At 42.5% G+C, this 14,708-nt stretch overlaps 1 long non-coding RNA gene across 1 annotated transcript in view; it reads left to right on the top strand.

The window, feature by feature from the left end:
* LOC128089783 (uncharacterized) overlaps nt 1-13,313 on the top strand; it is a 39,668-nt gene extending 26,355 nt beyond the window's left edge. The window contains exon 3 of the long non-coding RNA XR_008210678.1: nt 11,336-13,313. This is a non-coding gene — a long non-coding RNA (uncharacterized LOC128089783). The remainder of the gene's footprint in view (nt 1-11,335) is intronic.
* Nucleotides 13,314-14,708: the final 1,395 nt, after the last annotated feature.

The following is a 14,708-nucleotide window of genomic DNA, read 5'->3' as shown; positions in this document are numbered from 1 at the left end:
AAATCAGCCTGTCATTTGCTGATGACATCTGCTCAGCTGCCATTAAGTCAGCAAAACATTTTCAGAGATGGTTGCCTTCATCTAACAGTTAAAACTGTGAAAAGCTTAATTAAGCAATCATGACAAGACTAAGACTAATCATCTTTAAAGTTTGCTGCAAGACCCACCCCTTAATCAAGACTTTACTGCAAAGATAGGGCTAAAGAACACTTGAATGTATTGGACAGATGAAAGACTAGCAGAAAGTGATGTGTGGAAGATGAAGGAAGAAATACGAAAAAAAATGCAGAATGAGAGAAATGCCTTTTAGTCATAGAAGGTAATTAGAAGAGAACTGTGTAATATTGTCTTCTGTTTTATACCCAGATGCCACATTCATTAGCTCTATAATTATCTTGAAAAGCAGACCAATATACCTAACTACATCAAGAAAAAAAATAATTGTGATTAAGTTATGTTTGTGGAGACAGCTACACTTCTGCACCACTGGAGCTCTGGTGCATAAGGAAACAGTAACAATTCTGCCCAGCTGGGTGCCCTTTGGTGGTCACTTGCCAGGAAATGCCTTTCTTCCTCCCAGCACAGAACTGTTTGAAAATCAGAATCAGAATTCAGAAGAAATAAGGATGCATTTACTGCAATATTGATTTGTTCAGTGTTCTCTGCTGGAATCAGATCAGATAAAAATCAGCTACAGTGCCTAGGAATCTATTTTGATCTGAAATTTCTTTCCCTGATACTTAGCCGGTCAGTTGAAGGGATATGTGCTGCGTGAACGAAATGCTAGTTTAGGCATTTTCATCCAAATTTTAAATCCTCAAGACTTCCTTTCAGTTGTTTTCTATTATAGAAGCAACATGAAGTCCTTGTAAGCTTGTGATTTTTTCAGTAAAGCTCTGTCAGAACAACTGAGCCCTACTTCTGGTCTTATCTACAGATGTGATTGGAGACCAAAGGTAGAAGGAGACCAGTGCTTATGTTTTCCCTATTTATCTTCCAAAAAAGGTCTCATATTTACTCATTCTCAAGTTTCATCTGTTGGTTTTATTGTGTCCTGGACTTAGCCAGTTTTCCAGTGGTTAGAAAAGCATGTTAGTAGAGAAGGAGTTTTCTTAGGGTGGCAGAAAACTTGTGATTTAGATAGTGTAGGAAAGTGAAATGAGGTCCTCCACATCCTGATTCCAACAACCAACAAAGACAATACGACCTTCCACTTTAATTATCAAAAAAAGAGATTTATGTTCAATCCCAGGCATTTAATTTGGGTATTACAAACTACATCTATGCCACAAGCTGCTACAGTGCTCTACACTGTGTTATCTAGTAGTCCTTTGGAACCTACTCCTTCGTCTTGCAAGATTTTGTAATGACAGTCCCTACCTTCTGTACTTCTTGACTGGAATTTGATGTGTGCAATTGGGTCAAGGGTTAGGTCATCAAACTGCCTTTTCTAGAGTCAGACAGCATATAATTTGTGAAGTGCCTCCTGAATGGGGATCAATTACTTTCATTTGGCTTTTATGGCCTTGTTCACGTATGGATTGAGTCCATCCTTTATCATCTTTGAGCAAAACACTGGTTGCAGCAGTCAGCAAAACATACAAGGATTGTCCTAAGTGATACTGCAAATAGACATTTCTCAGGCCACCAAATTGCTTAGTCTGGGTTAACTCTTAAATGATTGTCTATTATCTTCAATTTGGTTTATGTCTAGACATAGAGTAGCAACAGAAGTACTGTATTTTTCCACAGTTTCCTCTCTGGTTCTGAAAGTAAAGCATTTTTTCCTATATGGCTGGAAAAGGCTGCAGGGGAGAGGAACAGGAAGGGAAGATACTGTTTTTCAAAACATCATTTTTCCTTCAGAATGTCGTGTTTTTGGTTATTCCCACCAGAGCTGGTAAAGACACAGTGATCTGTAAGGTTATTTAAAAGCAGAGTATTCTGCAGCACACCCTATAAACTCCAGTATTACACAGGGAATGAATGACCTGCTGCAGGGGTTCGATTTCATGGACAGTCAAACCTCTGGTGTAAAGGTGCTTTCCCATCATTTCAGATTCAAAGAATTGGAGAATGAGATGACTGGAGGTTGTATGGCAGCTGTGCAAGTGAGAGAAATGCTTTTGCCAGCAATAGCATTTCTTGAAGAGGGAGAGAGAGAGAGAGAGAGAGAGGGAGGGAGAAAGAGGGGGTGGGGGGAGGGAGAGAGAACAAAACCAGAAGAAGAACTCCAAAGAGTATTTTGTGCTGCCTTTAATTTATATGAATTTCTTTTCTGTATGCTCATGGAGGTATGAGTGAATCATGGGAGTCTGCTGGATGACAGAAGAGCTGTAGTGACATTTCCAAGAGATGCAAGGGTGCAGAGAACATTAACTAGAACTGATGCAAAACTGCCTGGGCTAATCATGATCCCAGATGTGAAAGAATGGTCTAGTACAAATGGATCTTGGAATGCTTTCTGCTGCTCACTCTGTGTTTTGTCTGGCTCACATGGCTTATAGGATTGTTCTCGTTTTGTTTTGCCTAGAGATCTATTTGGCTAGTGCATTGTGAACAATGCAGAGACATTCATAGAGCATGAGAAGAGAAGAATTAAAATTCTACAACTAACAAAATTAAAATACTAATTTTAAGAGATACACTTGAGTTTATACAGCTGACAGACGTGTAAGGAGTTAAGACCTAACTCCCGTATCATTTTCTGGATGTTTTTCCTGGAGTTTGATCCAATCACCAGAGTATGTACATGCATCTCAAGACTAGAGAGCTATATTCCTGCTGTGCCACTGATTCATTGTCTGACTAGAGAGCAGCCTAATCAACTTCTTCTGTCTAGGTTGCCTGCTTGGGAAAAAGGATGATATAATTATTTCACTGAGACTTACATTTTAGAAGATGGTCTGATATGTTCTGATTTAACAGTGTATATTAGTTCAGAGAATATTATTATCTTCTTTCTATTCTACATGATAAACACAAGTCCCAATTTTCCCTGAAAAAATCTTAGACATTCTCATCTTGCTCCCAATTTAATAACCGAATGAGGAATCCTAAAGCTGTATGAAAACACTTCGTACCACATCCTAGCACAGAATCATATTTCATAGAATCATAGAATCATAGAATGGGCTAGGTTGAAAAGGACCATAATGATCATCAAGTTTCAACACCCCTGCTATGTGCAGTGTCACCAACTACCAGACCAGGCTGCCCAGAGCCACATCCAGCCTGGCCTTCAATGCCTCCAGGGATGGGGCATCCACAGCCTCCTTGGGCAACCTGTTCAGTGAATCACCACCGTCTGTGTGAACAACGTCCTCCTAATATCTAACCTAAACCTCCCCTGTCTCAGTTTAAAACCATTCCCCCTTGTCCTATAACTATACACCCTTGTAAACAGCCGTTCTCCCTCCTGTTTATATGTTCCCTTCAGGTATTGGAAGGCCACAGTGAGGTCTCCCCAGAGCCTGCTCTTCTCTAGGGTAAACAATCCCAGTTCCCTCAATCTTTCCTCATAGGAGAAGTGCTCCAGCCCTCTGATCATCTTAGTAGTTTTCCTCTTGGACCCACTCCAAGAGCTCCATGCCTTTCTTGTACTGGGGGTCCCAGGCCTGGTTGCAGTACTCCAGATGGGGCTTTGCAAGAGCTGAGTAAAAGGGGACAATCACCTCCCTCTCCCTGCTGGCCACCTCATTTTTAATGCAGCCCAGAACACAGTTGGCCTTCTGGGCTGCAAGCGCACACTGCTGGCTCATGTCCACCTTCTCAGTTACCAGAACCCCCAAGTCCTTCTCCACAGGGCTGCTCTCAAGGAGATCTTCCCCAGTTTGTATAAATACCTGGCATTGCCCTGACCCAGGTGTAGCACCCCGCACTTGGCCTTTTTGAACTTCATTAGGTTTTTGTGGGCTCACTTCTACAGCCTGTCCAGGTCCCTCTGGATGGCTTCACTTCCTTCCAGTGTATCAACTGCACTGCTCAGTTTGGCGTCATCCTGAAACTTGCCATCGTCATTGTCACTGATGAAGATGTTGAAGAGCACCGTCCCCAAGACCAACCCCTGAGGGACACTGCTTGTGAACAGCCACCACCCTGACACAGAACCATTGATCACAACTCTTTGGCTGTGACCAGCCAGCCAATTCCTAATCCATCAAACAGTCCATCCTTCAAATACACACCTCTCCAATTTAGAGAGAAGCATGTGGTGAGGGACCATGTCAAAGGCTTTGCAGATGATACCTGGTATCCAGGTGTCCCAGTAGATGACATATGTCACCCTCCTCTCATCTACTGAAGCTATCACTCCATCAGAGAAGGCCACCAGATTGGTCAGGCATGATCTGCCCTTGGTGAAGCCATGCTGGCTATCTCTAATTACCTCTTTGCCTCCCATGTGCTTTAATATAGCTTCTAGGAGGATCTGCTCCATGATCTTCCCAAGCACAGAGATGAGGCTCACCGGCTTGTAGTTCCCTATGTTTTCCTTTCTTCCTTTCTTAAAAATGGGAATAACGTTTCCCTTTTTTCCAATTACCTGGAACTTCACCAGACAGCCATGATTTTTCAAATATGATGGAAAGCAGCTCAGCAACCACATCAGCCATCTCTGTCAGAATCCTAGGCTAGGTATCATCCGGCCACATGGACTTAAACACATTCAATTTCATGAGGAGGACTCAGACTTGTTCCACTGTTACAGTGGGACAGAAACCACCCCCCACATCCTGACCTAGAGGCTCACAGTCCTGGCAGACACAGGAAGCCTGACCACTCATGAAGAATGAGGCAAAGCACTCATTGAATACTCAGCTTTTTCTGCGTCTGAGCTCCCTGTTTCCTTTCATCAGAGGGGGAACGCTCCTCTTAGCCTCTCCCTTCCTGCCTATGTACCTGTAGAATCCCTTCTTGTTACCTTTCACATTCCTCACCAAGTTCAGCCCCATCTGTGCCTTGGCTTTCCTAATCCTATCTCTATATACACAGACAATAGCTCTGTATGCCTCCCAGGCTACACAACCTTGCTTCCACTTTCCGTACATTTCCCTCTTTTCCCTCAGTAAGCTGTAGGTCCTTGCACAGCCACAATGGACATCTGTCTCCCCTGTTTGACTTTTTCTGCTGGGGGATGGAGAGCCATTGTGCTCTCAGAAGGCTGTCCTTAAAGAGCTGACAGCTTTGTTCTGTGGCCATGCCTAAGGACAGTTTCCCAGGGGATCCCACTCAGCAGTTCCCTGAACAGCCAGAAGTTTGCTCTCCTAAAGCACAGGCTCTGCTTTTTGCCAGATCCCCATTCTTCAAGATCACAAACTCCATGAAGGTATGGTCACTATTGCCCAGGCCACCTCCAATCTTAACCTCTCCAATGATCTCCTTTGCATTAGTGAGCAGCAGGTCGAGTAGGGCTTCAACTCTGGTTGATCCATCTGCTACCTGGACCAGGAAGCTGTCCTCACCTGACTCCAGGAATCTCCTGGATTGTCTGCCACCCGCCACACCACTATTACAGCAAATATCTGAGTGGTTGAAATCCCCCATCAGGACAAGAGCCTGCAAGAGCGACACCTCCTACAGCTGAGGCAAGAAGGCCTCGTCAACAGGCTCCTCCTGATCAGATGGCCTGAAGCAGACCCCAACCACTACATGCCCTTTGCTGGACCGATCCTTGATTTTTATCCACAAACTCTCAGCCTGATTGTAGCTGCTCCTCAGGCACAGCTCTTTACAATCCAGTTCCCTAGCATAGACGGCAACTCCCCCACCCCTTCTACCCTGTCTATCCCTTCTGAAAAACCTGTAGTCCTCAATCATGGTATTCCAGGCGTGGGATTCATCCCACCATATAGCAATTAAGTCATATTTTCCAATTGTGCCATGGTTTCTAACTCCTCCTGTTTATTTCCCATGTTGCGTGGCACTGGTATAGAGGCACTTCAGCTTAGTTACCAGCCTCATTGCCTTCTCAGAGGAGCCCCTCCTAGTACCCAAGGTGACAGCTTTTCCACACACTTCTCTGTCACCTAGTACTCCCCTTCCCCCATCATATCTAGTTTGAAGCCCTGCTAACCAGCTCAGCCACCTTGTTCCCAAGAATATTTGTGGTCCTTCTTGTCAGTTGGCTCCCATCCCCCATCAGCATTCCCCCTTTCCCAAGGCTATGTCCCAAGCCATAGTACCAAAGCCCTGAGTACAACACCATTCACAACGCCATTCATTCAGTGTGTCCATTCTCTTCCTTTTGTGCGGATCCCAATCACCAACTGAGAGGGCAGAGGAGAACACAGCTTGCATGCCCGACCCCTTCGAAAGTCTTTCCAGAGCCCTGAAGTCCCTTTTGATTGCCCGAGAATTTCTTTTGCCTATTTCTTCATTTCCAATGTGGAAAACCAGTAATGGATAATAATTGAAGGGCTTAAGCAGGCTGCCGATGCTCCTGGCAACATCTCTCATCCAGACACCAGGCAGGCAATACACTTCCCTGTGAGAGGGATCTGAGTGGCATATCAGGCTTTTGATTCCCCTCAGAAGGGAGTCCACTATGATGACAGCCCTTCTTTTTTCCTGACTGACACTGCAGCAAAATGGGGATCAGACTGACCAGCCTTGGACAACCTCTCCTGCCTGGATGGACTTTCACCGACATCCACATCCCCAGCTCCAGGCCTCACACCTGCTATGTAAGGGCACCTGGGAAGGTGGACAGGCTGAGGGGCAGTCTGCTTGCTGCCCCCAACAGGGACTTCTTTCCATCTGATGCTGTCGTCGAGGTCGCCCCTTCCCACCTGACCATGAGAAGGCAGACGATCCCCCACCACTTGAGATGCATTTTGCCCAGACCCTTCCTGTAGCGATGGCAGAGTGCAACTCCACCAACCCATTCCCTTCCCACAAGCCCAGATGCTCCTTAGCCTTTCTACTTCCTCCTTTAGCTCCACCCCCTGGCTGAGCAGATCATCCACCAGCTCACACTGCACACCTGGCTGCCCTCCTGTAGCAGTGACAGCAGCCTGAGACCTGAACTGCAGCATGGTTCATGCTTTCAGTCTCAGTCTCCATGTCCCCTTTAGCAGCAGCTCGCCGCCGGGTGGTCACCATGGTTGCACCTCGGTGTGTCCAGAGAGCAACGACCCGTTAAATGACCCGTTAAGTGCTAAGTGCTAAACCCCTTCCTGTACGGCAAGGTGACCCGCCTTGCCTGCTCGCTGACTGCTCGGGGTTTTGTCCTGAAAATCACTTTTCACATCGAGATAACAACCCATCTCCCTGTGTAGTGACGCGATTAGTTGGCTTACAGTTTCGCTTCGTCAAAACAGCGCACGTGATTCCCACACCCGCACTCCTCTCCCTGTCCCGGAGGCTTTTTCAAGGCAGGGCGCGTCCCGCATCACGTCAGCCGTTCTCGGGAGAACTGCGGGGCTGCTCTGTTACCTCGCGGTTCCCTGGATGAGGGAACCGACTGAAACCCCCGTGTACGTGGCGATCAGTCGCTACGGTTTTGACTGGGACAGCTTGAAGCGGCTAAACTCCACGATTTGAGCATTTGCATACGTGCGATATGTCTTATTTGTTTTGAACCAGCTTATAACAGTCTTTTATGCGTATGTGCATTTTATATGTGTAGCTTAGGTGCTTTTTCTTCTCGTCTCATTGCAGCCTGACTTTTACCTGCTAGCACCTGGGACTGAGGGCAGGTCTGTAGCTACAAGCCAGGTCTCCTGTTGAAGAGAAGCTTTCTCTCACTGACCCCTGCCAAGGCCCCCATAACTCCCTTTGACTATCGCAGTACTAAGTTTGGATGTTTCACCTATTTCTACCTGGAAAAACTTAAGACCAAGAAATGCCTTGTAAAATAAGGTCTACATATCTGCTCTTCCAATGATTTAGGTAAGAATCGTACTGAAAATCATGGTATCAAAGTAAATGGGGGAAAACTGCTAAATTACAGGAAGATTTGAGTCTTTAGACTAAAATGCAGAAATATCAGAACATATGGTAATAATGTTGGGTAAAAAAAACGTTCTGAAAAATTTAATGTTAATATTCTGAGAATAGTGTGCACTACTTATTTTTCCTCCGGCAAACTAGCCTGACACATTGGTAGTGCCAACTGGGTTGCCTGATCTCCTGCAAACACTGAAGTTGTAGCCAGAATGATCATGAATAGCCAAGATCTTGTGAAAATTCTGTTTCTTTCATCTCAGAATAAGATAGGGTTTCATTAAGGAGGATCAGATTGCAGCATAGGAGAGAGTTCATGTGGAATATCAAGGAAAAGTTTATTCCCAAGATGGAAGTAAGTGAGTATATGTGACCCAGAGTAGGATAATATTAATGTTCTCTAGAAACCAAACTCCAAACAAATTGTATAGTCCTGTCCTCAGCGGAAACCTATCCCTGAAAGATATCCAAAGAGTCCATGTGTTTTTACACATTGGAAACACTTGCAAAGTTTGTCATGCCAAGTATAATTGAACTGAACCCAACTGAAATTGTAATAGCAAAACCAGCAGCAGGAGAGGTAATTTGTAATTTCTTTAAAACATTTGTAATTTTTAATTTATTAAACAACCTCTGAGTATATATTTCTAATATATTTCATGACTTCTTCATTTACTATGGTTTCTGCAGCTTGCATTTGTTATCATCACCCTATCTTCTCTGTATGAAGAGTTTCAATACAGATGAGAAGAAGAGAATCCCAAAACAAAGTCATAAACATATTACACAATATTCACAGTTCTGTAAATCGCTTCTGAGGCTACTGCTTCTACTCCTACCACATTCACTTTCCATATCAACAAGAAGCAGGAAAAAAGAGGAAATTCTTGATCTTTCCCTCAAAAGTGCATCTTCAGTAATGGATCTTCCCAGAAGAAAGAAATCATGATGTTCCTTTGTCCATGTGCATCAAGAAGTGCTCCTGACCTGGAGTTCTTGGCACTATACGCTTTAAGCACATGCATGTGAGGTTTGGTCAGCTCTTCCCAGGCTTCATATGGGCTGGGATCTGGGTCACCACATTCATGTGGTGCTTACATGAAACAAAATTTTCTGTTTGCCAGTCAGCCCCCTTAACAAAGGGGTAGACCAATACATGCATACCTCTTTTTAGTCAACTCAGTGCATGATATGGTAAGGTTATATTATAAAATTCTACTACATCCAGACATTGTTCATCACATGAGCTTATGTAAACAGTCTCTATGACCTAACATCTATTTTTTCAAACCATGTTATTATTTCATGGAGTTTATTAAAAAAAAAAAAAAAAAAAAAATTCCTTTCCAGTCTGTATATTTACTTTTGTCTTTCATTTTAGTCCTCTAGTATTCTGAATCACTGCTTTCCTGAGATATTCTTGCAAAAAATAGTTTAATATAGCTTTTCAGTTTCTCTATTGTTTTTCTGAAAGTGATTGAGGTCAGATGTAACTGAACAAGATATCCCTTGCTTTCCTCTAGCCAGCAAAAACATTTTCAAACATTGTTATTCACAGTGGATACTGTTAGCCTGAAGAAGCTGGTTTCTCTCCAGGCAGTGAAGAGACAGGGACTTCCTCCCAAGGGATCATCACTGATGGATGATGCCCACAGATGATCCACTGACTGTAGACTCTACAGTAGAGGATTTATGGATTTATTTAGCTGGCACTGATGTTGAAGATATGATTTTGGCATTTCAGCCAATGAAGAGACCAGAAATAGGCACAATCAGCCAGAGGGGAGTTATAACCGAATGGAGAATCATTGAGTAGTAAAGCTGATATTGGTAGATCCATCTCTTCCTTCTATACAGATGGGATGTGATACACACAGTTGTAGGAAAGAAGCCATATCTGAAAAAGAGAATCATAGAATCATATAACTTTTTTAGTTGGAAGGGATTATTAAAGATCTAGTCCATCATACCTGCAGTGAACAGGATACCTAGTGATAGAAGGGGTTGCCATGACCCAGGTGCAAGACACTGCACTTGGATTTATTGAATCTCATGTAGTTCGTGTCTAGGTCCATCTGTATGATACCCCATCCCTTGGGCACATCAACAGCAACAACATAGCTTAGTATCACCCACAAGGTTCCCAAGGGTGCACTGGTGATTTTATGAATGAAAATATTAATTCTGTGATTAAAGAGCATGGGTCCCAGTACTGACCCTAACAGACACCACTCACTCCTGATCTCAATCTGGATATTGAGCCACTGACCACCATTCTCTGGGTATGATCTCACAATTAGATCTTCATCTGTCAAACAATCCACCCATCCATACCTTTTCAGTTAGGAAAGAAGAATATTATGGGGGACCACGTTGAAGGCCTTATTGAAGTCCTGGTGGATTATGTCAGTGGCTTTTCCCTTTGTCCGGTGATTCAGTTATGCCATCATAAAAAGCAACATGACATGCTTCCAAGATTTAAGCTGAGGGAGCAATGATTAGGTCATTGCTGACGTGCTATGAACTTGGGTCACTCTGGTATAAGTCATATCTGCACTGGAGGCCAGTTCTAACCTTAATCTATAAGCAAATCTGTGAAAGGAGTGAAAACACTTCCTACCAATGTTTTGTGGCTGACAGAGGCCACAAAGGGGACCTGGCCTTTCCAGTTTGTCAAGATTTGTTTCTACTGAGGCAGCATCTCTGTCACTCACCACAAAACACAAATACAAGTCTTTGAAGATTAGGATCAGAATCTAGTACACTCTGATGAACATAATTACTCTCCATTCAGAAGAATTGCAATAAGTAATTAAATATCTTTCAGAAACAAGACAGATGTAGGAGCCATCAGTGAGTACAGGCTGGTAATGTTTTTATGTCCTGCATTTGACTTATGTATGCACAGGTGAATATGCACAGGTATATAAATAGGACACTCTGAAACTAATGCCTCTATTTATTTCACTGGAAACTACAACAGATACAAAGACTGAAATAACACTATTTGATAGAGAAAATTCTCAGCTACAAAATGTGAATTTTCAATTATGGTTTTTTGTTTGTTTGTTTGTTTGTAAAACTAAATAATTATCTTAATCATTGTTCCACAGGGGTCAAAACCTGAAGTTTATACATTAATTTTAAAATATAAAATTATTTTGTTTAAATATAAACATAGCTTCTATCTCTAGGACACAGCTTAATTGGAAAATTATTTTAAGTAGATTGCACCAATCCAGAAAAAGTATGCTCATATGAATGGAAAAGTGTAAGCACTATAACACACAGAAGAAATAAAACTGAGGTTGTTTCCATTCTAACCATTACATAAAGCAAACTTTTGGCTTTGTCATTTTAAGATTCTTCTCTTCCTTTCTTTTCACTGTAGGTTAATGTCTTTCCAGATTGGTGCCATGCTCTGCCCTGCTTCATAGGTCAACCCAAGAGGTGCTTTTTGGGCTGCACTTCACCTACTCACTCCTCTTCATTGTTACAGTAATAAATTTTTCAGTATCCTGCTGACTTATTTGGGCATATCTGAGTTGGCCAGTCTAGCTTTCAGAGTTCAACAAGGAGTATGGAAACACTCAGTGTTCCCTTCCAATCTCATGTTATTACATATAACGTGAATGTCATGCCACTCGTCAAGCTACAGCAGCATCTGTCTTGTGATCCCTGTCAGACTCTGCAAGTCTAGACATTTTGCCTCTGACAGAAAGTAAAGGTGGCTTAAATGGGGCAAGGCCAGGGCAGGAGAGTATGTGTGTTTACCTTGACCCCAAAGTACCTTTAAAAATGCATAAATAAATAGGAAAAGGTGCAGAATCCAATCATGCGATCTCAGTGGTGTAAGTTACACATCATGTATCTGTCGGTCAGGAAACAGGTGTATGTGGGTGTAAGTGCCAAAGCTGTTTGACTTGCAGCAAGTTGGCATTTAGTGGGAGTGCAGTGTGAGTGTAACATACACTCCCAGATATGGAATAACAAGTGAGGGGGATGTAGTGAAGCAACTAGATCATCAAAGAGTTAAGCAAATTTGCAGTACCCACAGGAAAAAAAGAAAAATTCAAGATACTGCATATTTCACTGTTGATTTTTTTTTTTTTTTCCATTCATGTCCACAGTGTCAAATCTGCTGTTGATTGTGCAGAGGGACTGCACAAGCTCCCTACTGTTATTCTTAGTACCACTTCTGCCCCCCTTGAATCGGCATCTAGAACAGCTGCAAGATATTTTGCAACCAGACGCAGGTTTCCTCTTCCTGTTCTCTGAGCCAACCAGATGCAAACTGGCCTCAAACCAGAAGCCATGTAGCTACAGTTAGCAGGCACACAGCCCAAGCTAACAAGCCTTGCTGAGAAGGCAGGATGTATTTGCTCAGGCTCAGCACTGTGCTACTGCAGCTACACAGTCTCTGCTGAGCTCAGAGTACAGGCAATGCCTGTTCCTGGCTACCAGGACCGCAGGCAAAAGCTACTGATATCACTATGAGAAGTAGAAGAAATGTCAGAAAGTTATGGATTTCACCTTTGGCTCTTAAATAAACCAGAGGGCCCCTACAACAGTTTTTTGAGACACATATTTTAATACATGCATACGTATATATATATATGTATATATATATATATATATATATATATCTTGAATATATATATGGGTCCTGGTGCAGGTTTCAGGAACTCCTAGCAGCAGGAGGCCAGTAGGCCAGTAAAATAATCTGGAAGTGGATACAATGGGTAATCTTTTGTGCCTTCTGAATCATCTCAACAGCATTTTGTATATTCTGTGTTCTGGCATAAATAATCACCTGGACAGGAAAAGGAGCAAAAAAAATCAACTTGAAAAATGCTATACTGCCTTGGTAGAAGAGAAGGGAAATTGAGGGAGATCTCCAAAGATTTGAAAATGCTTGTAATAAGCACTTACATTTTTTCAGTAAATTTGCCCATCAGTAGTCAAAGGTCTTATTCACGTATCACGTGTATTTTCCCTGATAAAATTGCCTTTTCTTCTGGAAGATGCATCTCATTTTAAATTGCTGCCAACTCTAATCAAAACCACCTACGCAACAATACTGAGTTTTTTTTTCCCACCTCAGTCTCCTAAAAGATTTTCTTTTAGGATTGCACAAAATTGCACATAAGAAATTCAATACATAGGGATAAAAGAATTTAAATGAACAAGGCCCAGGTCCCATGTATGTGTATTTCAGTGCTCCAGCACCATTTCTGGCAGACACTTGAAGATTTACCCAATGATTAAGGTGTTCCCCTGCTACACATAGATCTTTCACAGCGTTAGAAGCTTTCTTTCCTCTGATTACACTGGGTTTTAATTTATTTTTCTGCGTGGAGTAATTTTTCTGCGAGCAGTACATTTTTTCAGAAATTCACACAGTAAGCTGTTGAGGTCTTGATAGAGCTTATCATACTGTGTAATAAAATTCCTCAGGTATTTATAAGGGAAGCTTATGGGATAAAAGTTTAGAGAAGGCTGGTTGTGCAACCCAGTATAACTGATGGAATGATGTACATACCTTATCTTCCTGTGAATTCAGACTGTGCCTGTTCTTTTGTTTCTTCTTTCCCCTACAAAAGGAATAGCTTCCCAGAACACTCCAGCTCCAGTGATGGGCCATTTTGCTGGCAATTCAGGTTGGATACAGCCCACTGGCCAAAAACTGAACAGGTCGTTCACACTGAATGAGCACCTGAAGATGATTCACATGTAGCAAGTGATAATAAAAAGCTTCTTCAGATGTAAAGGACATTTTTAAAATAAGATGTTACTGAAAGTTTAGGGTCAGAAAGATATGGGTAAGATAGATTTTCCCGCAGTTCTTTTCTTCAGATAGTATATCTTTAAGAAAATATAACTTATTAGGCATTTATAAGGTAGTTTAATACTGAGAGTTATTTAGATCTGATATTCCATGAAAGTTTTACTTCTTACTCTATCCAAAATGAGTATATTGAAGAGGTTAGCAGATATCCCCTTCCAATGAAATTATTAATGACCTGTTCAAAGAAACTGTACAAAAAAAAAAAAAAAAAAAAAAAGAGAAAAAGAGAGACACAAAAAAGAAAAAAATACACAACATCAATACCTCTTATTAACCATGGCTTTTAGATTAACCGTGGCTTGCAGCAAGATAGTTCACAGGTGCATCAAATACTGCTCTTACCCAGCAGGTTATTGAAATTAATCCAGCCCAAATAGAGAGATAAAGTGCATCCTCAGCAAGTTTGCTGATGATACGAAGCAAGGAGGAATGGCTGACAGACTAGAAAACTGTGCTGCTGTTCAGCAAGACAGAATAACCTGGATAGACTAGAAGGTTGGGCAAAGAGGAGCCTGATGAGGTTCCAGAACGTCAGGTATAGAGTCCCCTAAGCTTGTGGAGGAACAATGCATGCTCATGCACGCATCAGTGCAGAACAGGGGCTGACCTGCTAGAGAGGAGCTCTGCAAAGAAGGATATGAATGTCGTGGTGGCCAATGGTTTAGCCAGCAGTTTGCTCTTGTGGTGAAGACCAGTGGTCTCTGGAGTGTATTAAAAAGTGTATGGCTGCTAAAAAGAGCAGGTTGAAACACATCTGGAGTACTGTGCCCTCTTCTGTGCTCCCCATTTGAGGAAAAACAAAGATCTCCTAGAGAGAATTCAGTGGAGGGCCACAAACATTATAAGGGGCCTGGAGCATCTCCATTATGAGGACTGTTGAGAGACCTGGGACTGTTCAGTCTGGAGAAGAGAAGGC

Source organism: Tympanuchus pallidicinctus, unplaced genomic scaffold (assembly GCF_026119805.1).
Source record: "Tympanuchus pallidicinctus isolate F22 unplaced genomic scaffold, pur_lepc_1.0 scaffold4, whole genome shotgun sequence".
NCBI lineage: Eukaryota > Metazoa > Chordata > Aves > Galliformes > Phasianidae > Tympanuchus > Tympanuchus pallidicinctus.
This window is presented reverse-complemented; position numbering and strand designations above follow the sequence as displayed.